At 43.8% G+C, this 24,049-nt stretch overlaps 1 long non-coding RNA gene across 1 annotated transcript in view; it reads left to right on the top strand.

Annotated features, from left to right (window-relative positions):
* Positions 1–24,049, top strand: part of LOC134808783 (uncharacterized) — a 37,487-nt gene that overhangs the window by 5,174 nt on the left and 8,264 nt on the right. The window contains exon 2 of the long non-coding RNA XR_010152521.1: positions 18,876–18,942. This is a non-coding gene — a long non-coding RNA (uncharacterized LOC134808783). The remainder of the gene's footprint in view (positions 1–18,875; positions 18,943–24,049) is intronic.

Raw genomic sequence — 24,049 nt, 5'->3', positions numbered from 1 at the left:
TGTCTTTTTTCTTTTCTTTGAGACGGATTTTTGGTCTGTTGCCCAGGCTGGAGTACAGTGGCACGATCTCAGCTCACTGTAACCTCCACCTCCTGTGTTCAAGCGATTCTCCTGCCTCAGCCCCCCGAATAGCTGAGATTGCAGGCACGTGCCACCATGCCTGGGTAATTTTTGTATTTTTAGTAGAGATGGGGTTTTGCCCTGTTGCCCAGTTGGGTCTCAAACTCCTGACCTCAAGTGATCCCAAAGTGTTGGGATTATAAGCATGAGCCACAGTGCCTGGCCATGTTATACATATTTCTGTCAAGTTTTTCAACAAGCATTATTTTCATAAGTTCAAAACCATTTAAAATTGTTTTAAAAGACAACATTCAACTCAAAAATCCATAGGTGATTTTGAGATTGAAGATGGGCAAAAAAGGAAAAAAAAAAAGATAATTGCTGATTTTAATCTGTAACAGATAAAAACAAACAAACAAACGAAGACAGAAAGATTATTACCTTAAAAATGACAGTATCTGTAGTGAAACTGCTATGCTACGGGCCAATAATAACAAAAACTAACATTTATAAGCATTTACTGTATATAAGCTTTGGTCTAGGATTCTTTCCATATACTAACGCATTTAATCCCCATGGCAACCCTTTGAGTTAGATACTTGTGGTAGTCAGCCTTCAAAATGGCTCTCAATGATCCTCCCCTCCTGGTATTCACCTTCCTGTGTATGCCCTGTGAATAGGGCCAATATGTGCAATCAATAAGATATTGTAGAAATAATGGTATGTCAGCCTGAGCAATATAGTAAGACCCCACCTCTACAAAATATTAAAAATTAACTGGCATGGTGGCAATGGCACACATCTGTAGTCCCAGCTACTCAGGAGGCTAAGGCAGGAGGATCTCTTGAGCCCTCAGGAGGTTGAGGCTACAGTGAGCTGTGATTGTACCACTGCACTCCAGCCTGGGCTACAGAGTGAGACCTTGTCTCAAAAAAAGGAAAACAGAGAAATGACGGCATGTGACTTCCAAGACTAGGCTATAAAAGACACTGCTGCTGCTTCCTTCCTCTTTCTCTTTCTTGAGTTACCCATTCTGGGAGAAGCCAGCTGTCATTTTGTAAGGACCCACAGTTAGCCCTGTGGAGATGCCTGTGTGTAGAGGAACAGAGGAACAGCCATGTGTCTGGGCCACCTTGGAAGCAGGTCCTCCAGCCCCAGTCAAGCCTTCAGATGACTGCAGCTCCTGCAACATCTTAACTGCAAACTCATGAGAGACCCTGAGTTTCTGAGCCAGAAACTCCAAGCTAAGCTGCTCCTGAATTCCTGACCTATAGAAGCTGTGAGACACAATAAATTCTTATTTGTTGTTTTAGATTGCTATATTTTGGGTAAATTTGTTATGCAGCAGTAAATATTACTCAGTTGGGCATGGTGGCTTATGCCTATAATCCCAGCACTTTGGGAGGCCAAGGCAGGAGGATTGCTTGAGCCCAGGAATTTGAGAACAACCTGGGCAACATAGCGAGACCCTATCCTTATTTATTTTTTTAAAAATTACAGCACTTATTATCGCATCCATTTTACAGATAAGGACACTTAGGCACAAAGATGTCAAATAATTTGCCAACTACCAAGTAGTCAGAGCGGGGGCCAGGATCACAGCCTGAGTAAATCACTCCCAGAGGTGGTGCAATTAACCTCAGCACCAGCAGAAATGTGATAGAGGGCAGAGTGCAAGAAACCAGGTCTCCTATTCTCTGTGCCTCTCATCAGTTCCTTTGATCCCCTGACCTGCACCCCCACGCCACCAAAGCCTCCTTGGTGAGTTTCTAGCTTAGTTTCCAGGGAGCACATCATGTAAGTTTATGACCAGCATGTGACTTGGTAATTAATATCCATGACACTTGGCCTTTGAGCACAAGAAACAAGCCCAGTGTATTCATCTGTTCTCACACTGCTATAGAGACATACCTGAGACTGGCTAATTTATAAAGAAAAGAGGTTTAATTGGCTCACAGTTCCACAGTCTGTACAGGATGCATGGCTGGGGAGGCCTCAGGAAACTTACAATCATGGCAGAAGGCAAAGGGGAAGCAGGCACATCTGCATGGCAGGAGAAGGAGGAGGAGAGAGGCTTAGGGGAAGTGCTACACACTTTTAAACAAGAAGATCTCAGGAGAACTCTGTCACAAGACACCACTAGAAGGATGATGATAAACCATTAGAAACCACCCCCATGATCCAATCATCTCCCACCAGGCCCCACTTCCAACACTGGGGATTACAATTCAATATGAGATTTGGATGGGAACCCAGAGCCATCACCCAGGAACCACAAAGTGAAGCTACCTGGCATGGGCATTGACGCTGTGGTCTGAAGCATGCCATCTTATTCTTCAGTGATGAAGAAGGAACCCTGCTGTTTGTATAAGAAGGAAAATAATTTTTAAAGGTTACATTCTGTCCAATCAGCAAAGGATGCATTTAAATGTTCAAATCCTACTTCTGACTACATTGGGCTTGGCAGTAATACTCCAGCAATATTTGAAGATGCTAGACTTTTCCATGCTGTTTTGTTTCATTTTATTTTATTTTTATTATTGTTAGAGACAGGGTCTCACTCTGTCACCCAGGCTGGAGTGCAGTAGTGTGATCACAGCTCACTGCAACCTCCACCTCCTGGGTTCAAGAGATTCTCCTGCCTCAGCCTCCTGAGTAGCTTGGATTACAGTTGTGCGCCATCGCACCCAGATAATTTTCGCATGTTTAGTAGAGGCAGGGTTTTGCCATGTTGGCCAGGCTAGTCTCAAACTCCTGGCCTCAAACGATCCTCTTGCCTCAGCCTCCCAAAATGTTGATTACAGGCATGAGCCGCCATACCCGGCCTATACTGTAATGTTTTAAATGAGTATTTTTATTCCTTCCTCCATCTTTTATTCTGAAAATTTTCAAACCAACAAAAATTTGCAAGAACAGTACAATAGACAACCACATTCCTTTTATGTAAGTTCACTAATTGTTCACATTTTACCAGACTTGCTTCTTCCTACTTCTCTCTGAGCCGTATGAGAGTTAATTACAGACTTTTTGAAACTGCATTCCTGTATTCGTTTCTTGTGACTGCTGCAACAAATTATCATACATTTGTTGGCTAATTCTCAAAGCTCCACCATAAATCACATTGCTAAATTATCTGATGTCACCCAAGGCTCCAGGTAAATAAAGATGTCCTGTCATGCAGGCCATCTCAGGGGCTTAGAGATCACCCCCCAGGAGCTGGAGGCAAAGGGATAGACCTCTCTGTGAGTAAAGTAATTCTTCACTACATAGTAATGTTCACACTTTTTTTTTTTTTAGATTAGGGTCTGAAATCTTCGGGAGACATCTTTTAGCCTACCTCAATCCCAGCTACTTTTCTAGGTACCTCCTGAGAACAAAGACATCCTCCTAAATGGTCGTCTTCTATTCCTTCAAACAGGAGATTTAAGAGACTGTTGTTTCCTGAAGAACTATCCAATTTCTATTCCTGTAAAATTGTTCCTCTTCTGGGAGTGGGAAGTCTCCTTCAGGAACCTGGTTCATTCTTCTGCTCCTGGAAGAAAAAACTGAGGTCTCCCTGGCTCAGGTGCAGATCCAAGTCAGGGCCAGGTGCCAGGTGCCAGGTGCAGCCAGCAGGAAGTGCTGGGTCTTCTCTCTAAGGTCACTGCACAGTCACCACTCGCCTCCATCACATTCCATCTTCCATACGTGGAACAACTGGGTTCCACCCATCCCTTTCCAGACCTGCAGGCTGGGACTGGGGGCGGGGAGGTGGCCTCCAGTAAGGAAGGGAAGAGGGAGGAATTGTCTCACAATAGAAATAGCCATCATTTCCTGACACTTCCTCTGTGCCACAGACTTAAAGATCATTTTTTAAAATTTGAGCATGTATTAGTAATATGTCTATGGAGTAAAAAAAAGGGGTAATCAGTAAAATTTTCCCTGCCCTTGTCCTGAGATGTATGATGCATTTACAAACATATACACATATATTCTTGGTTTTTTAACCCCAAAGGTGGCTTACCTGGCATCTTGTTTTGTTTTGTTTTGTTTTTGAGACAGTGTCTCACTCTGTCACCCATGCTGGAGTGCAGTGTCATGAGCATGGCTCACTGTAACCTTGAACTCCTGGGCTTAGCAATCCTCCTTCCTTAGACTCCTGAGTAGCCAGGACTGCAAGCATGTGCCACCACCCCTGGCTAATTTTTACTTTTTTATTGTTTGTAGAGATGGGTGTCTTGCTATGTTGCCCAGGCTGGTCTTAAACTCCTGGACTCAGACGAACCTCCTGCCTCAGCCTCAAAAATTCTGGGGTTATAGGCATGAGCCACTATGTCTAGCTTCCACCTTGCTTTTTCACTTCATAATATACCTTCTATAGGCTGGGCGCAGTGGCTCACACCTGTAATCCCAGCACTTTGGGAGGCCGAGGCGGGCAGATCACGAGGTCAGGAGATCGAGACCATGCTGGCTAACATGGTGAAACCCCGTCTCTACCAAAAATACAAAAAATTAGCCGGTGTGGTGGCGGGCGCCTGTAGTCCCAGCTACTCGGGAGGCTGAGGCAGGAGAATGGCGTGAACTCCGTAGGTGGAGCTTGCAGAGAGCCAAGATTGCGCCACTGCACTCCAGCCTGTGCGACAGAGACTCCATCTCAAAATATTAATAATAATAATAAACCTTCTATAAATATAATTTTCTATATATCTACATATAGAGGTAATTGCTGCACAGATGTGTCAAAATTTATTTAATCCATCTCCTATCGATGGAAATATAGACTGCCTCTAGGCAATTGTTCTTGCCACAGCCCTGAGACCTAAGTTCTAGTCTTATATCCTCATTTTATGGATGAGAAAACAGGCTCAGAAAGGTTGTGGCATGTGGTCCAGCTCACACAGGAAATAATCAGAAACCAGGTTCCCATCCAGTGACCTTACCCTTAACCACAATGAAAATAGCTTTTATTTTGAGCCAGGAAATTACTTACCCACACACATAATTTTCTGTTTTAGAACAGTTTTAGATCTACAGAAAACCTTTGAGGATAAGATAGAGACTGCAGCCGGCAGTCCACCACGGTAGGGCCATGGGGAGCGCTCATAGGGAAGGTGTTCCTGGCATCCGAGGGTGCACGGAGGGACCCGGGTGCTATAAGCTGTGTCCGGTCACTGCCACCTCCCACCCTCAGCACCGGGTGCTCCCAGCTCTGGGGGATAGCAGGTGGTAAGGGTATCTTCCTTATTCCTGCTCCCTCCTCCAAAGTGTCCTCATCCAACCCAGACGGAGCCAGCCGACATCTCAGCTAGCCTCTCAGCCAGACTCTCAGCCAGCCAGCCTCTCACCCAGCCAGGAAGACTGCCCGCTAGCCTCTCGACCAGCTTCTCAGCCAGCCCACCAGCCTCTCAGCGGGCCAGCCAGCCTGCTGGCAAGCCTCCAAGACAGCCACTCGGCCAGCCTCCCAGCCTACCCCTCACCCAGCCTCCCAGTCAGCCACTTAGCCGGCCAGCCATTTAAGACTGAGCCCAATCTCTCTCCCATTGCAAAATTTCATTACTGTGTTCCCTATACCTATCATGATGGTCCTGAATAGTCTGCCTTACCGTATTTTAACATGTGTCATTGAATAATTTTTTCTTCTACAGAGGTAGATGCTATTATTAGAATCACTCCCAAGCAGCTGAGACTACAGGTGTGTGCCACCATGACCAGCTAAGCTAATTTTTGTATATATATATATATATATACATATTTTGGTAGAGATGTGGTTTCACCATGCTGCCCAGGCTGGTCTGGAACTCCTGGCCCTAATGCCTGCCTTGGCCTCCCAAAATGCTGGGATTACAAGCATGAGTCGCTGTGCCCAGCCTCATGTGCTCATTCTGAGGGAGATATTACAGGATTTGGTGATTGAATGAAGAAGGAGGAGGAGGGAAAGGAAAATATTTCTGATGACAGTGAAGATTTTAACATGTTATGGTTTCGGAAGACACCATCACCCAGGGAGGCTTGAATATATCACCTGACTCAGTTACTGATATGCATCTCTCCTTCCTTAGCAAATGTGAAAGCCTCAATTTTTTTTCTTGTTACCCTGCTCATTCAGGCTGCTCTCCGCCCCCAAATGTACTGCCAGCTGCTGTTTATTTAGGAAACGAAAGCTAATTTTAGTGTTAGCTTTAGCAAACCCTAATCTCAAAGCAAATCAGCTGCAAGTACAAGGGGCTTCAGAGTCAAACAGAAATACCTTTGGACTTACCTGCTGGACAAAGTTACCTCAATACTCCCCAGCACCGCTCTACTATGGAGCTAAAAATAATGATTTTCCCTGCTGAATTTTGAAAATATCATGTTCACTGTATTTGCTTTATCCTCCACCTGGGATGCTCTTCCTTCAGTTCTCTGCTCAAATGTCATCGTATCAGTGACAGATGCTGAACTCCTTATGTAAACTAGCACCCCACTCCACCTTCTTGGGTGGAAAATCAACCACTTTGATTTTCTTCATAGCACCGATTGCCATCTGACAAATGACATATTTACTTGGCAAGCAGTTTATTGTATCTCCTCACCCCTTTCATAGATTACAAGCCCCATGAGGGCAATGACTTGTGTATTTTGGTCACTGCTGTATCCCCAGAGGCCCCTGAAACAGTGGAATACCTCAATTTCTATTTGCATAATGTCATCCAGGGCTGGCCAAGGTGGCAGGCCTGGGATATGAAACCTTTAAACAAACTGCTGGTGGCAATGTTGCTTGAAATCAACTTTCTGAAAAGTAATTTGACTTGATACTCTCTTTAAAAAAAAAATTAAGGTCAGGTGCAGTGGCTCATGCCTGTAATCCTAGCACTTTGGGAGGCCAAGGCGGGAGGATTACTTGAGCCCAGGAGTTCAAGACCAGCCTGGGCAACATAGTGGTACCCTGTCTCTACAATTTTTTTTTTAAATTAGCCAAATGTGGTGGCATTTGCCTGTGATCCCAGCTACTTAGGAAGCTGAGGCAGGTGGATCATTTGAACCTGGCAGGTCAAGGCTGCAGTGAGCCATGTTTGCACTATTGCACTCCAGCCTGGATGACAGAGAAAGACCCTGTCTCGATTTTAAAAATTTAATATTTTTAAACTTTTATTATCTTAAAAAATTATATATATATATATATTTTGTGTGTGGAGACAGGGTCTCACTATGTTGCTCAGGCTGGCCTCAAACTCCTGGCCTCAAGTGATCCTCCCTCCTTGGCCTCCCAAAGTGCTGGGATTATAGGCATGAGCCACTGCACTTGGTCTTACTTTTAAATTTTTAATTAATTTATTTATTTTTAAGAGGTAGGGTTCTTGCTATGTTGCCCAGGCTGGATTTAGATTCCTGGGCTCAAGAGATCTTTCTGCCTCAGCTTCCAGGGTAGCTGGGACTATGGTGTGCAGCACTGCACCTGGCTGGTTCTATTTTTTTTTTTTTTTTTTTTTTTTTTTTGAGACAGAGTCTGGCTCTGTTGCCCAGGCTGGAGAGCAGTGGCACAATCTAGGCTCACTGCAACCTCCATATCCCAGGCTCAAGCCATACTACCACCTTGGCCTTCCAAGTAGCTGGGACTACAGGTGCATGCCAGCTAATTTTTGTAATTTTTTTTTTTTTTTTTTTTGTAGAGATGGGGTTTAGCCATGTTGCCCAGGATCCTGGGCTCAAGCGATCTGCCCACCTGGGCCTCCCAAAGTGCTGGGATTGCAAGTATGAGCCACCACTTGCGGCCTTGATTCTCTTTCTATATGTTTATCCTAAGGATGGACTCAGCATTGTAGATAAATATTTAGAACAGAGGTTGGCAAACCTTTTCTGTAAATAGTCAGATTGTAAGTATTTGAGGCTTTGTGGGACATAAGGTTTCTGTTGCAACTACTCCACTTTGCCTTGAAAGCAACAATAGACGCTATGGGAATAAATGCACGTGGCTGTGTTCCAACAAAACAGGCAGCAAAGTGAATCTGGCCCACAAGCTGCAGTTTGCTGACTGAGATTTAGAACAAAATGCTGATTATAATGGCAAAGATTGTGAATGTCCTAATTATTCAACAACTGGGAGTTACTTAAATTATACAGCATCCACAAGATAAAAAAGAAGTTACAGCCATTAAAAATGGTATTTTCAAAGAAATTGTAATGAACTGGTGATGGGCTCAGAGCATAATTATGTCAATGAGAGTCAGTTTAGCCATTAATTAAGACTCTGAACTCTGGAGTCAGAGAAATTGAAACTTCAAACTTGAGCACTTTCTAGCTGTTTGACCTTAAGCAAATTGTTTAACTTCTGGGAAACCTTTCCTTATTTAAAAAATGGAAACAGAAATATTGTCTATCTTGTAAGATTGTTGAAAGATAATGCATAGAGCATATTGCTTAGCATACAATAAGTGCTTAACAAATCATTGTTTCCAAGTGAGGAATTAAAAATGGAATTATTTTTATAGGTTCGTGGATTTCAAAGCTGGAAGGAAACCTTGTAAGTCCCTCAAAATAGGTGCTCAGTAAATATCTCCCAGTCTGTTTCTAAAAGGCAAGGGAAGGACTTTGATTGGTTCATTGAGTGTCACATGACCACACTCTGGCCCAATCATTGTGTCCGCAAGTTGAAGTACTATGGTTCCTCTCAGACTTGCTCTTCGACTTGTGCCTGCAACAAGCAGGGCAGCAGTACAAACTGACCATGGAGCACAAGATTTCTTTTTGAGACAGGGTTTTGCCCTGTCGCCCAGGTTGGTGTGTAGTGGCACAGATTACAGTTCACAGTAATCTTGAACTCCTGGGCTCAAGGGATCCTCCCACCTCAGCCTCCTGAGTAGCTGAGATTACAGGTGCCTGCGCCCATGCCCTGCTCAATGTGTCTTTTCTATAAGCACCCACGTGCTTATAGACAATGACGGTGATGGCAGGTGAGTCCCTGCCTTGGTTAGTTTACCAGTCCCTGTCTGGTGGTCTTTTGGGAAATTTCCAGACTTTGGCACATAGCATGGTAGAGCATTTCCAAAATATATATCCTGGATCGCACTTCTTATCACGCTTTGTGCTCTGGGGTGCTGAGTGTCTGTTTCTTTCTGTCTTTGTTCCTTTCTTTCTTTCGTTCATTCATATATATATATATATATATATATATATATATATATACACACACACACACACACACACACACACACACAGGGCCTTTCTCTGTCACCTAGGCTGCAGTGCAGTGGTGCAATCATAGCTCACTGCAGCCTTGACCTCCTGGGCTCAAGCGGTCCTCCCACCTCAGCCTCCTGAGCAGCTGGGAGGCCTCCTGAGTAGCGGGGACTACAGGGGCACACCACCATGCCTGACTAATTTTTGTATTTTTTGTAGAGATAGTGTTTCATCATGTTGCCTAGGCTGGTCTCAAACTCCTGGGCTCAAGTGATCCACCTTCCAAACTGTTGGCATTACAGGGGTGAGCAACCACACCGGGCCCTGAGTGTCATGCTTACTGTTTTGACTCTTTTGAGCCCTTATAGTACAGTCCTGAGTTGCTCAACGATGAAGATATGTTTCGAGACATGTGTCATTAGGCAAGGTTATCTTTGTGTGAACATCATAGCGTGTACTCACATAAACCTAGATGGTATAGCCTTCTACACACCTAGGCTATAGGTATAATGGTATAGCCTGTTGCTCCTGGGGTACAAACCTGTACAGCACGTTCCTGTACTGAAGATTTTAGGCAATTGTAAAACAACGGGAAGTATTTGTATATCTAAACATAGAGAAGTTACAGTAAAAATACAGCATTATAATCTTATGGGACCATCATTGTGTACGCAGCCTGCTGTTGGCGGAAACATTGTCGCAGTGCATGACTGTATATATGATGCAGTGATTACAGTGGTAGGGATTGAGTATCGTGGTATAAGGGGCTGTGCTTTTGAAAATGTTTTTTTCTCTCTTGCTTTCTTTTTTTCTTTTCTTTCTTTTTTTTTTTTTCTTTTGAGACAAGGTCTCACTCTGTTGCCCAGACTGGAGTGCAGTGGAGTGATCTCAGCTCAGTGCAACCTCTGCCTTTTAGGCTCAAGCCGTCCTCCCACATCAGCCTCCCAAACAGTTGGGACTACTGGCGCATGCTACCATGCCCAGCTAAATTTTTTTTTTTTGGTAGAGACTGGGTCTCACTACATTGCCCAGGCTTGTCTTGAACTCCTGAGCTCAAGAGATCCGCCCACCTCAGCCTCTCAAAGTGCTGGGATTACAGGCATGAGCCACCGTGCCTGGCCTCTCTTGCTTTTTTCTCTCCCTCTTCTTCCATAAAACCCAATTCCCTGCCTTATAATCAATCTCCCCGTTTACTTTTCTCTCTCCCTCTTCCCTCTACAACTTTCTCCAGTTCCAACTGCCTTGCTAACCTGATGATTTCCATTCACTGGTTCTTGGTGCTCTGATATCTTTGCTTTGTTTGTAATTTTATTGTCAGTGCATTTAAAGTCTAATTCAACGTTCAAAGTTCCCTGTAACCCACCCCAAACCGATCTACTACATCCTTATCTGTGCATCAACAATCTTGTTGGGTGCTGACAGAAAATACAGATTTCCTGGGCCCCACAGTAGGCCTATGGACACAGATCTCTGGGAGTGGGGTTTTTGGTAAAAATTATTCTAACAAAATTCTTATGGGGATCTGATGAACAGACAGCTTGGGGATCTCTTGTCACGGCTGAATTTATTACACTCGTAAATTTACAGTTATTATATGTGAATGGATGTCCATCTTCTCTACCAAATCCTGAGCTTTATGGACATAAGACTGTGTCCAACACATATTATTTGTTCAATATGTATTTATAGAAGAAATGAAAAATACCCCAAACAAGCATCACATGGTGATGAGGTTCCCATAATCCACCAGCAGGTGGCGGAAGAGGCTAGGCCACAGTCAATAACTGGACCTGTGTTCTCATTCCCCCTAAGATTGACAGCAGGTGTGGGTTTACATTTTTTTTAAAAGTCGTTTTTAATGAACAATCCCATAAGTTTATGGAATGATTTCTGTTTGCAGCACATGAAAAACCTTCTTGAAGTTCCTTTTAAAAGTCATTAAAAATGGAAACATTAAATGGATTTCCCCAGAAGAGGAATGACTTTTCCTCCAACAATTCTATCAATTAAGCATTTTCAAAGAGTACTTGATATTTTCCAAATAAATATATGGTGCTACTTACTGCACCTTCCTGGGCCTTGGTTCTTGCTAGTTCCCACAGGCTCCTTCCAGGTATGAAGGGGCTCCTGGGGGAGGGGTCATAGAGTTGTTTCTTGATCCAGATGCTGGTTTTACAGGTGATAAATTGTGAAAACTTAGCAAGCTGTTTGCTTATAGGTGCATTTTTCTGTGTGTATGTTATACGTCAAAAAGGTTGGGAAAAAAAAAAAAGGCTGAGCATGGTGGCTCATGCCTGTAATTCCAGCACTTCGGGAGGCCAAGGTGGGAAGAGGAGCTGAACCCAGGAGTTCAAGATCAGCCTGGGAAACAAAGTGAGACCCTGTTTCTACAAAAAAAAAAAGTAGAAAAAGTTAGCTGGGCATGATAGCATGCACCTGTAGGCCCAGCTACTCAGGTGGCTGAGCTGCGAGAATTGCTTGAGCCCAGGAGTTTGAGGCTGCAGTGAGCCATGATTGTGCCACTGCACTCCAGACTGGGCAACAGAGCAAGACTCTGTCTCAAAAAAAAGAAAACGTTAATAAAAAGAAGCAAAATCAATAAAGACCCAATATTAGTTTCCTATCACTACCACAACAAATTGTCACAAATTTAGTGGCTGCAAACAACATAAATTTATGATGTAGCCACTCTGGAAAACAGTACGGAGGTTCTTCAAAAAATTAAAAATAGAATTACCATATGCCCCAGCAATCCTCCTTCTGGGTATATACCTAAAATATTTGGAAAAGCATCTGTGCAGATATCTATACTCCCATGTTCATTGCAGCATTATTCACAATAACCAGAAGTAGAAGCACCTAAATATCTATCAGCAGATGAGTGGATAAACAAAATGTGGTATATACACATAATGGAATATTATTCAGCCTTAAAAAAGGAAATCTTATCATATGCTGCAACATGGATGAACTTTGAGGAAATATGCTAAATGAAATAAACCAGTCACAGAAGGACAAATACTGCATGACTCCATTTATATGAGGTATCCAAATTAATCAACCTTTTTTTTTTTTTTTTTTTAGATAGGGTCTCACGCTGTTGCCAGGCTGGAGTGCAGTGGTGTCGTCATAGCTCACTCCTGGGCTCAGTGGGCTCAAGTGATCCTTCTGCCTCAGCCTCCAGAGTAGTTGGGACTACAGGCACACAGCACTGCACCCAGCTAATTTTTTAATTTTTGTAGAGATGGGAGCTCACTATGTTGCCCAGGCTGGTATCAAATTCCTGGGCTCAAGTGATGCTCTTCTCTTGGCCTCCCAAAGTATTGGGATTACAAACATGAGCAACCATGCCTGGCTGTCAAACTCTTATAAACAGAAAGTAAAACAATAATTATCAGGAGGCGTGAAGGAGAGGAAAACAGGGCATTGTTGTGGATATAGTCTCGGTTTTGCAAGATGAAAAACTTCTAGAGGCTCATTGCAGAACAATGTGCCTATAGTTAACACAACTGTTCTGTACACTTAAAAATAGTTAAGACGGTATTTTTTTTACCAGAATAAAAAAACCTCATAAATGTATTATCTTATGTATCTATAGGTCAGAAGTGCAAAATTTGTCTCACTGGTCTAGAATCAAGGTGTGCAAAGGGTTGCATTTCTTTCTGGATGTTACAAGGGAGATTCCCTTTCCTGCTTATTTGAGTTGTGGGCAGAATTCTGCCCTTTGCAGCTATAGGGATGGAGCCCTGGTTTTCCATCCAGCCATCAGCCAAGGGCTGTTGTCATCTTCTAGAAACTTCCACATACTGTGTTCCCTTCCTCCATATTCTGAGCCAGCAGTGACTGGAGGCGTCTTTTGCTTATAGCATTTCTCTGACCCACTTTTCTGCCTCTCCTTTCTATCGATAAGGACTTGTGTTATTAGATTTGGTCCAATTGGGTAATCTAGGATAATCTCCCACTTTGAGATCCATAATTTTTTTTGAGACAGGGTCTCGCTCTGTTGCCCAGGCTGGAGTGCAGTGGCACGATCTCAGCTCTCTGCAACCTCTGCCTCCCTGGTTCAAGCAATTCTTGTGCCTCAGCCTCCCGAGAAGCTGGGATTACAGGCACCCACCACAACACCCAGCTAGTTTTCATATTTTTAGTAGAGATAGAGTTTCACCATGTTGGCCAGGCTGGTCTTGAACTCCTGGCCTCAAGTGATCTGCCCACCTCGGCCTCCCAAAGTGCTGGTATTACAGGTGTGAGCCATTGCACCTGGCCTGAGATCCATAACTTAATCAAATGGGCAAAGTCTCTTTTGCCATGTAAGGTAACGTATTCTTAGAAATTCGGGAGAATTAGAACGTGTCCATCTTTGGGATGTGTAGTTCTACCACACCTCCTCCCACCCTCACCTGATCATTTTCATTCAGCTCCACATGATGGCAGGAGAGAGGATTCAATCTGGCAAAAGATGCCAATATTGACTTTCATATGTGTATAAGGACTCACATTTATTGAGTATTTATTATGTGCCAGACACATTTTAAGCACGTCACAGGCCTCATCTTATATAATTCTCCTAGAAGTAAATGTTATTATTTTGTAGCCAAGTAATATGGTTTGGCTGTGTCCCCACCCAAATCTCATTTTGAATTGTAACTCTCACAATTCCCACATGTCGTGGGAAGAACCTGGTGGGAGGTAATTGAATCACGGGGGGCGAGTCTTTCCCATGCTGTTCTCACCATAGTGAATAAGTCTCACAAGATCTAATGGTTTTAAATGGCAGTTTCCCTGCACAAGCTCTCTCTTTTTGCCTGCTGCCATCCATGTAAGACGTGACTTGTTCCTCCTTGCGTCACACCATGATTGTGAGGCCTCCCTAGCCACGTGGAACTGTAAGTTCATTAAACCCTTTTTCCTGTATAAATTACCCAGTCTCAGGTATGTCTTTATTTGCACCATGAAAACAGACTAGTACACCAAGGAAACTGAAGCTTAGAGTGGTTAATAAATCTCTTTAATGTCACACTGCTACTATTAATAGATTTGTTGTAAACTTGGGATTTATATTCATACAGTCTCATCCTTAATCAATTAGCTATGCTGTCTCTTTAATAAATATAATAATATTGATGACAAAATGTTATTAGAAGGTTGCACTTGTATATTAAAAAAACTCAGTAAGCAGTAATTTCAAGAAATTGGAGATAGCTAGGGATGATGGCTCATGACTGCGATTCCCAGAACTTTGCGAGGCTAAGGCCAGAGGATCACTTGAAGCCAGAAGTTTGAGGCCAGCTTGAGCAACATAGCTGTCTCTACAACAACAACAACAAAAGTTAGCTGGGCGTAGTAATGCATGCCTGTAGTCCTAGCTAGCCGTGAGGCTGAGGTAGCAGGATTGCTTGAGCCCAGGAGGTTGAGGCTTCGGTAAGCCGAGATCATGCCACTGCACTCCACCTGGGCAACAGAGCAATATTCTGTCTCTAAAAAAATTAAAAATTGCAGAATTAGACATATTTCCATATTTATTTACAGTCAAATACATTGTAACTCAAAGAGAAAGTGGTTATATGTTGAAGGGCACAAAGCAATTTGACGTCCTAGATAGAAACTTAGTGTCTTCAGACTAGAAGGGTCTTGAAATGGTAATTTTTTTCTCTCTTTGCATTTGGGTAGGACCTCATATCACCCAACCTAGTGAGAAAATCTGGCTTTGGGGAAAGTGGTGTGTTTTGGTGACAGGAACATAGTTTCAACTTGGTTTTCCTTTTTAGAATTATTTTTACTTGTTTTAGAAGTAGTGATGGGGTCTCACTATGTTGCCCAGGCTTGTCTTGAACTCCTGAGCTGTAGGGATCCTCCTGCCTTGGCCTCCCAAAGCGTTGGGATTACAGATGTGAGCCACTGCACCTGGCTTCACCTTAGTTTTCTAATTACACATGAAAGGAGTTGTTCTTTCCATTTTCTCTTGTATTCACAAGACTGTGCTGAAGCAGCCAGCTGCCCTTATGCAGCCTGAATCCTGATTTTTACCCTGTGTCCAGCCCTCCCTGTGTGACTGCAGGGCAAATTCTGATTGGTCTCAGCCTGTTCTGGTGGTGCCTGGGCTTAGCAAGGGGTGTTAGGTTCTGGTCAATGAGGCAGAGTCTACTGGGCAGCTTCTGGAAATGTTTTTTTAGTCTTAAAAAAGAGACACACAAAGAAGAAACAGCTCCTACTCTCCATCCCTGCCTGCCCACAGTGCTTGGAAGTGCCCATATCAGGTCAATCAGAGGAGGAGACCCCAAAAATGGCCAAGTATGAAGATGGAAGGGCTTGACTTGGTTAAGCCACTCAACCAATTGGCCCTGGATTCTCTCTGCTGCCTGAATTCTTTTTTTTTTTTTTTTTTTCTTAATTTTAGACAAGGTCTCACTCTGTCACCCAGGCTGGAGTGCAGTGGTGTGATCTCAGCTCACTGCAGCCTTGAACTCCTGGGCTGAAGCAATCCTCCCACCTCAGACTCTCAAGTAGCTGGGACCCCAGGCATGTGCTACCACACCTGGCTAATTTTTGTATTTTTTTGTAGAGATGGGGTCTTGCCATGTTGCCCAGGCTGGTCTCCAGCTCCTGAGTTCAAGCAATCCACCCACCTCAGCTTCCCAAAGTGCTGGGATTACAGGCATGAGCCACTGAGTCAGACCTTTCCTTTCCTTTTCTTTTTCTTCTCTTCTTCTTCTTTTTTTTTTTTTTCTTGAGATGGAGTCTCACTCTGTTGCCGAGGCTGGAGTGTGGTGATGTAATCTTGGCTCACTGCAACCTCCGCCTCCTGGATTCAAGTGATTCTCCTGCCTCCGCTTTCCAAGTAGCTGGGATTACAGGTATGCACCACCACACCTGGCTAATTTTTTTGTATTTTTCATAGAGACGAGGTTTTACCATGTTGGCTGGGAGTTCAGACCTCCCAAAGTGCTAGGATTATTACAGGCGTGAGCCACTGAGCCCACAACCTTTCCTTTTCTTTTTTGAGACAGGGTCTCACTACATTCCCCTGGCTGGTCTCAAACTCCTGGGCTCAAATGATCCAATCCTCCTGACCCAGTCTCCTGAGTAGCTGGGATTTCAGGTGCGCACCACTGCAGCTGGCTCTGGATTCTTACACTTAGGTCATTTTTGGCTGGAGTTTCTCTTATTAATACTTGCAGATGGCAGCACCCCAACTGAATCACACAACACTAGTTTCTGTCTGTTTTATTCATGGGTTATACTTTGTCTCAAAACCAGAAATGGCATTAAGTCCTTAGTTTTCTGTAATGTCCTTTTTCTGATCCTGGATCCCATCCAGAAACATGACATTGTACTTAGTCCTAATATCTCCTTAGGCTCCTCTTCATGGTGACAGTCGCTCAGACTTCCCTTGTTCTTGGCTTTTTTGACAGTTTTGAGGAGTGCTGGATGGTTATTTTGTAGAATGTCCCTGAATTTGGTTTTATGTCTTTATCATCATTAGGCAGAGGTTATGGGGTTTTGGGAGGAAGACCTCAGAGGTAAAGTGCCTCTCTCATCGCATGTCGAGGGTGCCTACCATCGACGTGACGGGTCACTGTTAATGTTGACCTTCATCACCTGGCTGAGGCTGGGTTTACCAGGTTTCTCCACTGCACGCTCACTCTCCCTCCACCCCTTTCCATACTGCATGCACTCTTTGGAGGGAAGACACCGTGTGCTGCCTACACTTAAGGAATGAGGCATTATGTTCCCCCAACTCTTGAGGACAAAGTGTCTACATGAATTATTTGGAATATTCTTCCACATGGGTGATTCGCCTTCTGCCATGATTGGAAGCTTCCCGAGGCTCTCACCAGGAGCAGATGCCAGTGCCATGCTTCCTGTACAGCCTGCAGAACCATGAGCTAGTTTTCCTTATTTGTTTATGAAATCATTTATTTAAACCGAGCTTGGTGGCTCATGCCTCTAATCCCAGCACATCGGGAGGCTGAGGCGAGAGGACTGCTTGAGTCCAGGAGTTTCAGGCTGCAGTGAGCTGTGATTGCACCACTGCACTCCAGCCTGGGTGATAAAGCAAGACCCTGTGTCAAAAATAAAAGTAAAAATAAGATAAAAATAGATAAATCATTTATTTGTATCAGTATGGACTCATGAGTTCTTTTGAGTTCTAATCTAATGTAACTTTATGTTTTGGGGGCTTTTTGTCGCTCAGATTATTCTAGTTTTGGTTACTGAGACCCTTTTAGTCGGCATCTGTCTCCCTTTGGCATACTGTCTCCCATTGTGGGTTGTGTGTGTGTGTGTGTGTGTGTGCGCGCGTGCGCGTGCATTTCCTTCCTTTCTGGCACTACAAGATTCTCCAGGCTTGTCTTTATATTTCCTGGTGGATATACTTTGGATGTGTGTCCCCTTTACATCTTATGTTGAAATGTGACCTCCAGTGTTGGAGGTGGGGCCTGTTGGGGAGGTGGGAAGTGACTGGATCACAAGGGCGGATCCCTCGTAAATGGCTTAGTGCTATCCCCTTGGTGATGAGTGAGTTCTCACTCAGTTCACATGAGAGCTCGTTGTTTAAAAGATCCTGGCTCTTCCCTCTGTCTCTTGCTTCTGTTCTCACAATGTGATACATCAGCTCCCCCCTTTGCCTTCTGCCATGACTGGAAGCTTCCCGAGGTCCTCACCAGAAGCACATGCAGATGCCATGCTTCCTGTACAGCCTGCAGAATCATGAGCCAATTAAGCCTCTTTTCTTTATAAATCACCCAACCTCGGGTACTTTTTTACAGCAATGCAGAAATGGACTAACACACTGGCCCTGTCCTAGAATCAGCTGCCTCTCCAAAGAGCTCTGTGCTGGTTAATACTAAATGCTGACTTGATTGGACTGAAGGATGCAAAGTATTCATCCTGGGTATGTCTGTGAGAGTATTGCCAAAGGAGCTTAACATTTGAGTCGGTGGGCTGGGAAAGGCAGACCCACCCTTAATCTAGGTGGGTACCATCTAATCAGCTGCCAGCGTGGTCAGGACATAAAGCAGGCAAAAAAAACGTGAAAAGGCTAGACCGGTCTAGCCTTCCAGCCTACATCTCTCTTCCATGCTGGATGCTTCCTGCCCTCGAACATCGAACTCCAGGTTCTTCAGTTTTGGAACTTGGACTGGCTCTCCTTGCTCCTCAGCTTGCAGACAGCCTACTGTGGGACCTTGTGATTATGTGAGCAAATACTTAATAAACTCCATACATGTGTGTGTGTATATATATATATATATATATATATAGATATATATATATATACCATCTGAATGATAGTACACTAAACAGGACTTTGTACTAATGTCTCTAACTCAAATCCACTTCCACGTGGATCATTTTAGTCATCTCTACTTGCTTATCTGTAATCTCCCACCCCAACAATGAAAACATTAGCTTCCACCATTGCTAATCTAGGTGAGTACCATCTAATCAGCTGCCAGAGTGGCCAGGATGCTTTCACCATTGAATGTGTCCCCCAAAGTTCATGTGTTGGCAACTTGATCCTCAACATGGTGGTGTTGGGAGATGGGGCCTAATGGGAGGTGTTTGGGTCATGGGGGCCCTGCCCTCATGATAGAGTAATGATAGAATGGATTCCTTATAAAATAATAAGTTTGGCTCTCTTTTGGCTGTCTGTTACCTTCTCCTTGCTCATCCGCTATGAGATGGTGCACAAGAAGGCTCTCGCCAGATGCTGGTCTTGTGATCTTGGACTTCCCAGCCTCCAGAACTGTGAGCCAATATGTTTCTGTTCATTATAAATTACCCAGCCTGTGGTATTCTGTTATAGCAGCACAAAATGGACTAAGACACCTTGTCAAACTCTCTTTTTTCCTGTGCTACACTGTCCTGCACCTTCCAGATAATGGCTGCTCCATCAGCCTGGTTCTCGGAATGAGGATGACATAAGGTAGAGTCCCAGCTGACCAACAGTGGAGATGTATCATGAGCAAGAAATAAACCTTTCTTATTTTCAGCCACTAAGCTTTGAAATATTCATTACAGCAGCCTAACCTAGCTCATCCTGACTGACAGAATTTATAACAGTGAAAGATGGAAGTAATGCAATTATCTACCAAGAAGGGACTGATATAACTTGGATATTTGTCCCTGACAAGTCTCATGTTGAAATTTGATGCCCAATGTTGGAGGTGGGACCTAGTGGGAGGCATTTGGGTCATGGGGGTGGATCCTTTATAAATGGTTTGATGCCCTCCCTTTGATAATAAGTGAGTGGTCCCTCCATTAGTTTATGTGAGAGCTGGTTGTTTAAGAGAGCATGGCACCCCTCCTATTCTCTCTTGCTCCCTCTCTTGCCATGTGACATGCCTGCTCCTCCTTCACCTTCCACCATGAGTAAATGCATCCTGCAGTCCTGACCAGAAGCAGATGTTGGTGTCAAGCTTCGTGTTCAGCCTGTAGAACTGTGAGCCAAATAAACCTCTTTTCTCTATAAGTTACCTAGATTCAGGTATTCCTTTATAGCAATGCAAAATGGACTAATACAAGGACAAAGTTAATAAATTATGGTACATTTCAGCAATGGTTTACTTGTACAGCCCTTGCAAAAAAAAAAAAAAAAGTCAGTTTCTGTTACTGACATGAAAAACTGTCCGTACTGTCAAGTGAAGAAAAGAAGCAAGTTACGGAATAGTTTATTCAGTATGATCACATTGTTGTAAAACAAATAATGTATGTACATTTTTTAGTGTATGGATAGAAAAAAAGCACTGGAGGAATATACACCAAATTGTCTACAGAAATGATCTTTGCATTTTAGAGTTTTGAGTTGTTTGAATTTTTACAAGTTCTGAGTCAAGATTCTCTCTGCTCTGGGCTGGATCTGTTTCATTTGTCAGTTGGCAGCTAGACTAGATTATGCAAATTGGATTTCCCCTTGGATGGATTTGACAGTCTACAAGGTTAAGTCTGGAGGCAAACATGTGGACATGTTAAGTGGGGACAGGCTAATAAATAAGGCAATTTGAGCAACATTCCTGGAATTTTTTCCAAGCCTATCAAACGCCCAGAATGTAATCGGTACTTATCTTGATTCCCAGCATAAACAATGGTGATTACAAACCGATGAAGACCTTAGATGGTTTCCGAGCCTCTGTTTGTTCCTTATGACTCTCGAATAATTACTTTCAGAGAGCAGTTTCAGCAATGATGAGGATTGGGTTTGGGGTGGGGGCTTTGTCTCATTCATCTTTGAATTTTCAGTACCTGGCTCTGGCTTGGCACGGGGTAGGTGTTCAATTAATGTCATTCTGAAATGTCTGTTTTCAATAATGATTATTAGTTTCCAATATATTTATTTTATTTTTTTGAATGATCATACAGTAAGATTGACCTTTTGTGGTATGCAGAATTTTTTTTTTTTTTTTTTTTTTTTTGAGTACAGGGTCTCACTATGTCACCCAGGCTGGAGTGCAGTGGTGTGATCACAACTCACTGCAGCCTCAACACAACTGGCTCAAATGTTCCTCCACTTCAGCTTCCCAAGTACCTGGGACCACAGGTGTGCACCATCACACCTAGCTAATTTTTAAATTTTTACTTTTGTGGTGATGGGGTCTCCCTATGTTACCCAGGCTGGTCTTGAACTCCTGGGCTCAAGCAATCCTTGTGTCTCAGCCTCCCAAAGTGTTGGGATTACAGGCATGAGCCACCAGGCCCAGACTGGTGTGCAGATGTGTGAATTTTAAGACATGTATAGATTTCTGAAACCACCACCATCATCGGAATACAAAACAGTTGCGTCGTCCCCACAACTCCATCATGCTTTCTCTTTATCATTACATTCCCCCCACCCCTCACCCCTGGCAAACACTCACAGGCTCTGTGTCATGGCTTTGTCTTTTCAAGAATGTCCTATAGATATGATCATGTGGCAGATGAACTTTTGAGAGCAGCTTCTATTACTCAGTTAGTTTCTTTTTATTGCTGAGGAGTATTCCTCAACATTTTTTTTTCTTTCACCTTTCATTTCACATTCAATGAGTACATGTGTGAGTTTGTTACATGGGTAAATTTTATGTCATGGGAGTTTGGTGTACAGATTATTTCACCACCAAGGGAGTAAGCACAGTACCCGGAAGGTAGTTTTTCAGTCATGTCCCCCACCTTCCACCCTCAATAGGTCCCAGTGTGTACCGTTCCCTTCTTTGTGTCCATGCGAACTTTGATATTTAGCTCCCATTTATAAGTGAGAACATGTGGTATTTGGTTTTCTGTTCCTGTGTTAATTTGCTTAGGATAATGTCCTCCAGCTCCAACCACGCTGCTGCAAAGGATATGATCTCATTCCTTTTTATGACTGCATAGTCCACGGTCCTCAACAACATTTTTCGAGCACCTACTATGTGCCAGGCACCATGCTAGGTATTGGGGATATAACATATAAAGGGAAGACGTGGTCTCTATTGGCTTGGAGCTTTCACACATTGATGGGAGATTCATAAATCTTTGGGGTCCTAAGGGAGTCTGGTTCATCTCATCCTTAGCTTCTCAACATATGGACTATAGACCAAGAGCACCGGCATTCCTTGAGAGCTTGTTAGAAATGCAGAATCTCAGGCCCTAAACCCAGGCATATTGAATCACGGTCTGTACAAGATCTCTGTGCACATTCAAATTTGAGAAGTGTCGGTCTTACCATGCCCTCCACAGAGTGCAGAACTTCCTACTTCCCTGCCCAATACCCATTCAGTCTTATTATTTTTTTTCTTTTTTGAGACAGAGTCTTGCTCTGTCACCCAGGCTGGAGTGCAGTGGCACGAGCTCAGCTAATTGCAACCTCTGCCTCCTGGGCTCAAACGATCCTTTCACGTCAGCCTCCTGAGTAGCTGGGACTACAGGTGTGCACCACCATGCCCAGCTAATTTTTGTATTTTTTTTGTAGAGACGGAGTTTTGTTATGTTGCCCAGGCTGGTCTTGAACTCCTGGGCTCGAACAATCTGCTGGCCTCAGCCTCCCAAAGTCCTGGGATTACGGGTGTGACCCACCGTGCCCAGTCAAGTGTTTTACAATTTTTAATTAATTAATTTAGAGATAGGGTCTTGCTCTGTTGCCCAGGCTGGAGTATGGCGGCGTGATCACTACTCACTGCAGCCTCAAATTCCCAGGCTCAAGCGATCCTCCTACTTCAGCCTCCCGAGTAGCTAGGACCACACGTGTGCACCACCACTTCTGGTTAATTTTTTATTGATTTTTTTATTTTTTTGATACAGAGTCTTGCTCTGTCACCCAGGCTGGAGTGCAGTGGCATGATCTTGGCTCACTGCAACCCCCACCTCCCGTGTTCAAGCAATTCTCCTGCCTCAGCCTCCTGAGTAGCTGGGACTACAGGCGTGTGCCACCATGCCCAGCTAATTTTTTGTATTTTTAGTAGAGATGGGGTTTCATCGTGTTAGCCAGGACGTTCTCGATCTCCTGACCTCGTGATCCACCCACCTAGGCCTCTCAAAGTGCTGGGATTACAGGCATGAACCACCGTGCACAGTCTAATTTTTTTTTTTTTTTTTGTAGAGACAGGGTTTCACTGTGTTGCCCAGGCTTGGCCATTCAGTCTTTGCAAGAATGCCTTCGGTAATGGAGGTCTCATTCTTGGCAGCCAGCCCTTTCCAGCGATGGGCAGCTCTAATTGTTTGCAGTTTTTCTTAGTCTAAATGAAAATTTGCTTCTGTATAAATTCCACAGTACAGCTCTAGTTCTGACTTTTGGGTCAAGCCAAAATACACCTACTTCTTCTTTGCCCTAATACTTCTCTGGTTGTTTACAGACTTGCTGCCCTTTTCTCCAGGCTGCACATTCCCCTCACCGCCACTGATGCTATAATCATTCTTTATATTCATTTATTCACCCACTTTGTGTGTGTGTGTGTGTGTGTGTGTGTGTGTGTGTGTGTATTTTTTGAGACGAAGTATTGCTCTGTCACCCAGGCTGGAGTGCAATGGCACAATCCCAGCTCACTGCAACCTCTGCCTCCTGGATTCAAACAATTCTCCTGCCTCAGCCTCCCAAGTAGCTGGGATTACAGGCAACCGCCACCATGCCCAGCTTTTTTTTTTTTTTTTTTTTGTATTTTTAGTAGAGATGGGGTTTCACCATGTTGGCCAGGCTGGTCTTGAACTCCTGACCTCAAGTGATGCGCCTGCCTTGGCCTCCCAAAGTGCTGGTATTACAGGCGTGAGCCACCACATCTGGCCCCACTTAGTATATTTTTATTGGAACCTACTACATCCAGACATTGAACTTGACCAACGTCAAAAAAAATTGACATAGAGTTAAAATGGCTTAATTGGATGTTATAGTTCTGAGTATTTCTTATAAGATATTAATATAATTGATGGAAAGAAAACTTTTAGATGAAACATTTAATATGGATATTGAGGCATACTTAGAAAGATATATTTGGTCTTTGTCCCTGGTGTCTGGCACATTACTCCTAATACCTTTGGAATTTCTGGACTGATAAAGGTGTTTTTTTTCTTTGTTTTTTTTTTAGAGACAGGGTTTTGTTCTGTCTCCCAGGCTGCAGTGCAGTGGCATGATCATAGCTTACTGCAGCCTCAAGCTCCTGGGCTCAGGTAATCCTCCTGCCTCAGCCTCCAGAGTAGCTGGGACTACAGGTGCGGGCCACCACACCTGCCTATGGGTGTATTTTATATGCTAAAGAGATGACTGGTGACTGGGGGCCCCTACATCTCTTCAGATGAGGCTGGTCACTGGAAAGACCAAGGCAGGATTAGAGGGTTGGAACTTCTGGCTCCACCTCCAACATCCCAGGGTTCGAGATTGACTTCAGTCACCAATGGTCAATGATTTAACAAATCA

The sequence above is a fragment of the Pan troglodytes genome, chromosome 18 (genome assembly GCF_028858775.2).
Source record: "Pan troglodytes isolate AG18354 chromosome 18, NHGRI_mPanTro3-v2.0_pri, whole genome shotgun sequence".
Classification (NCBI taxonomy): Eukaryota; Metazoa; Chordata; class Mammalia; order Primates; family Hominidae; genus Pan; species Pan troglodytes.
Note: the sequence above shows the minus strand (reverse complement) of the source record. Positions and strands in the feature narration are given on the sequence as shown.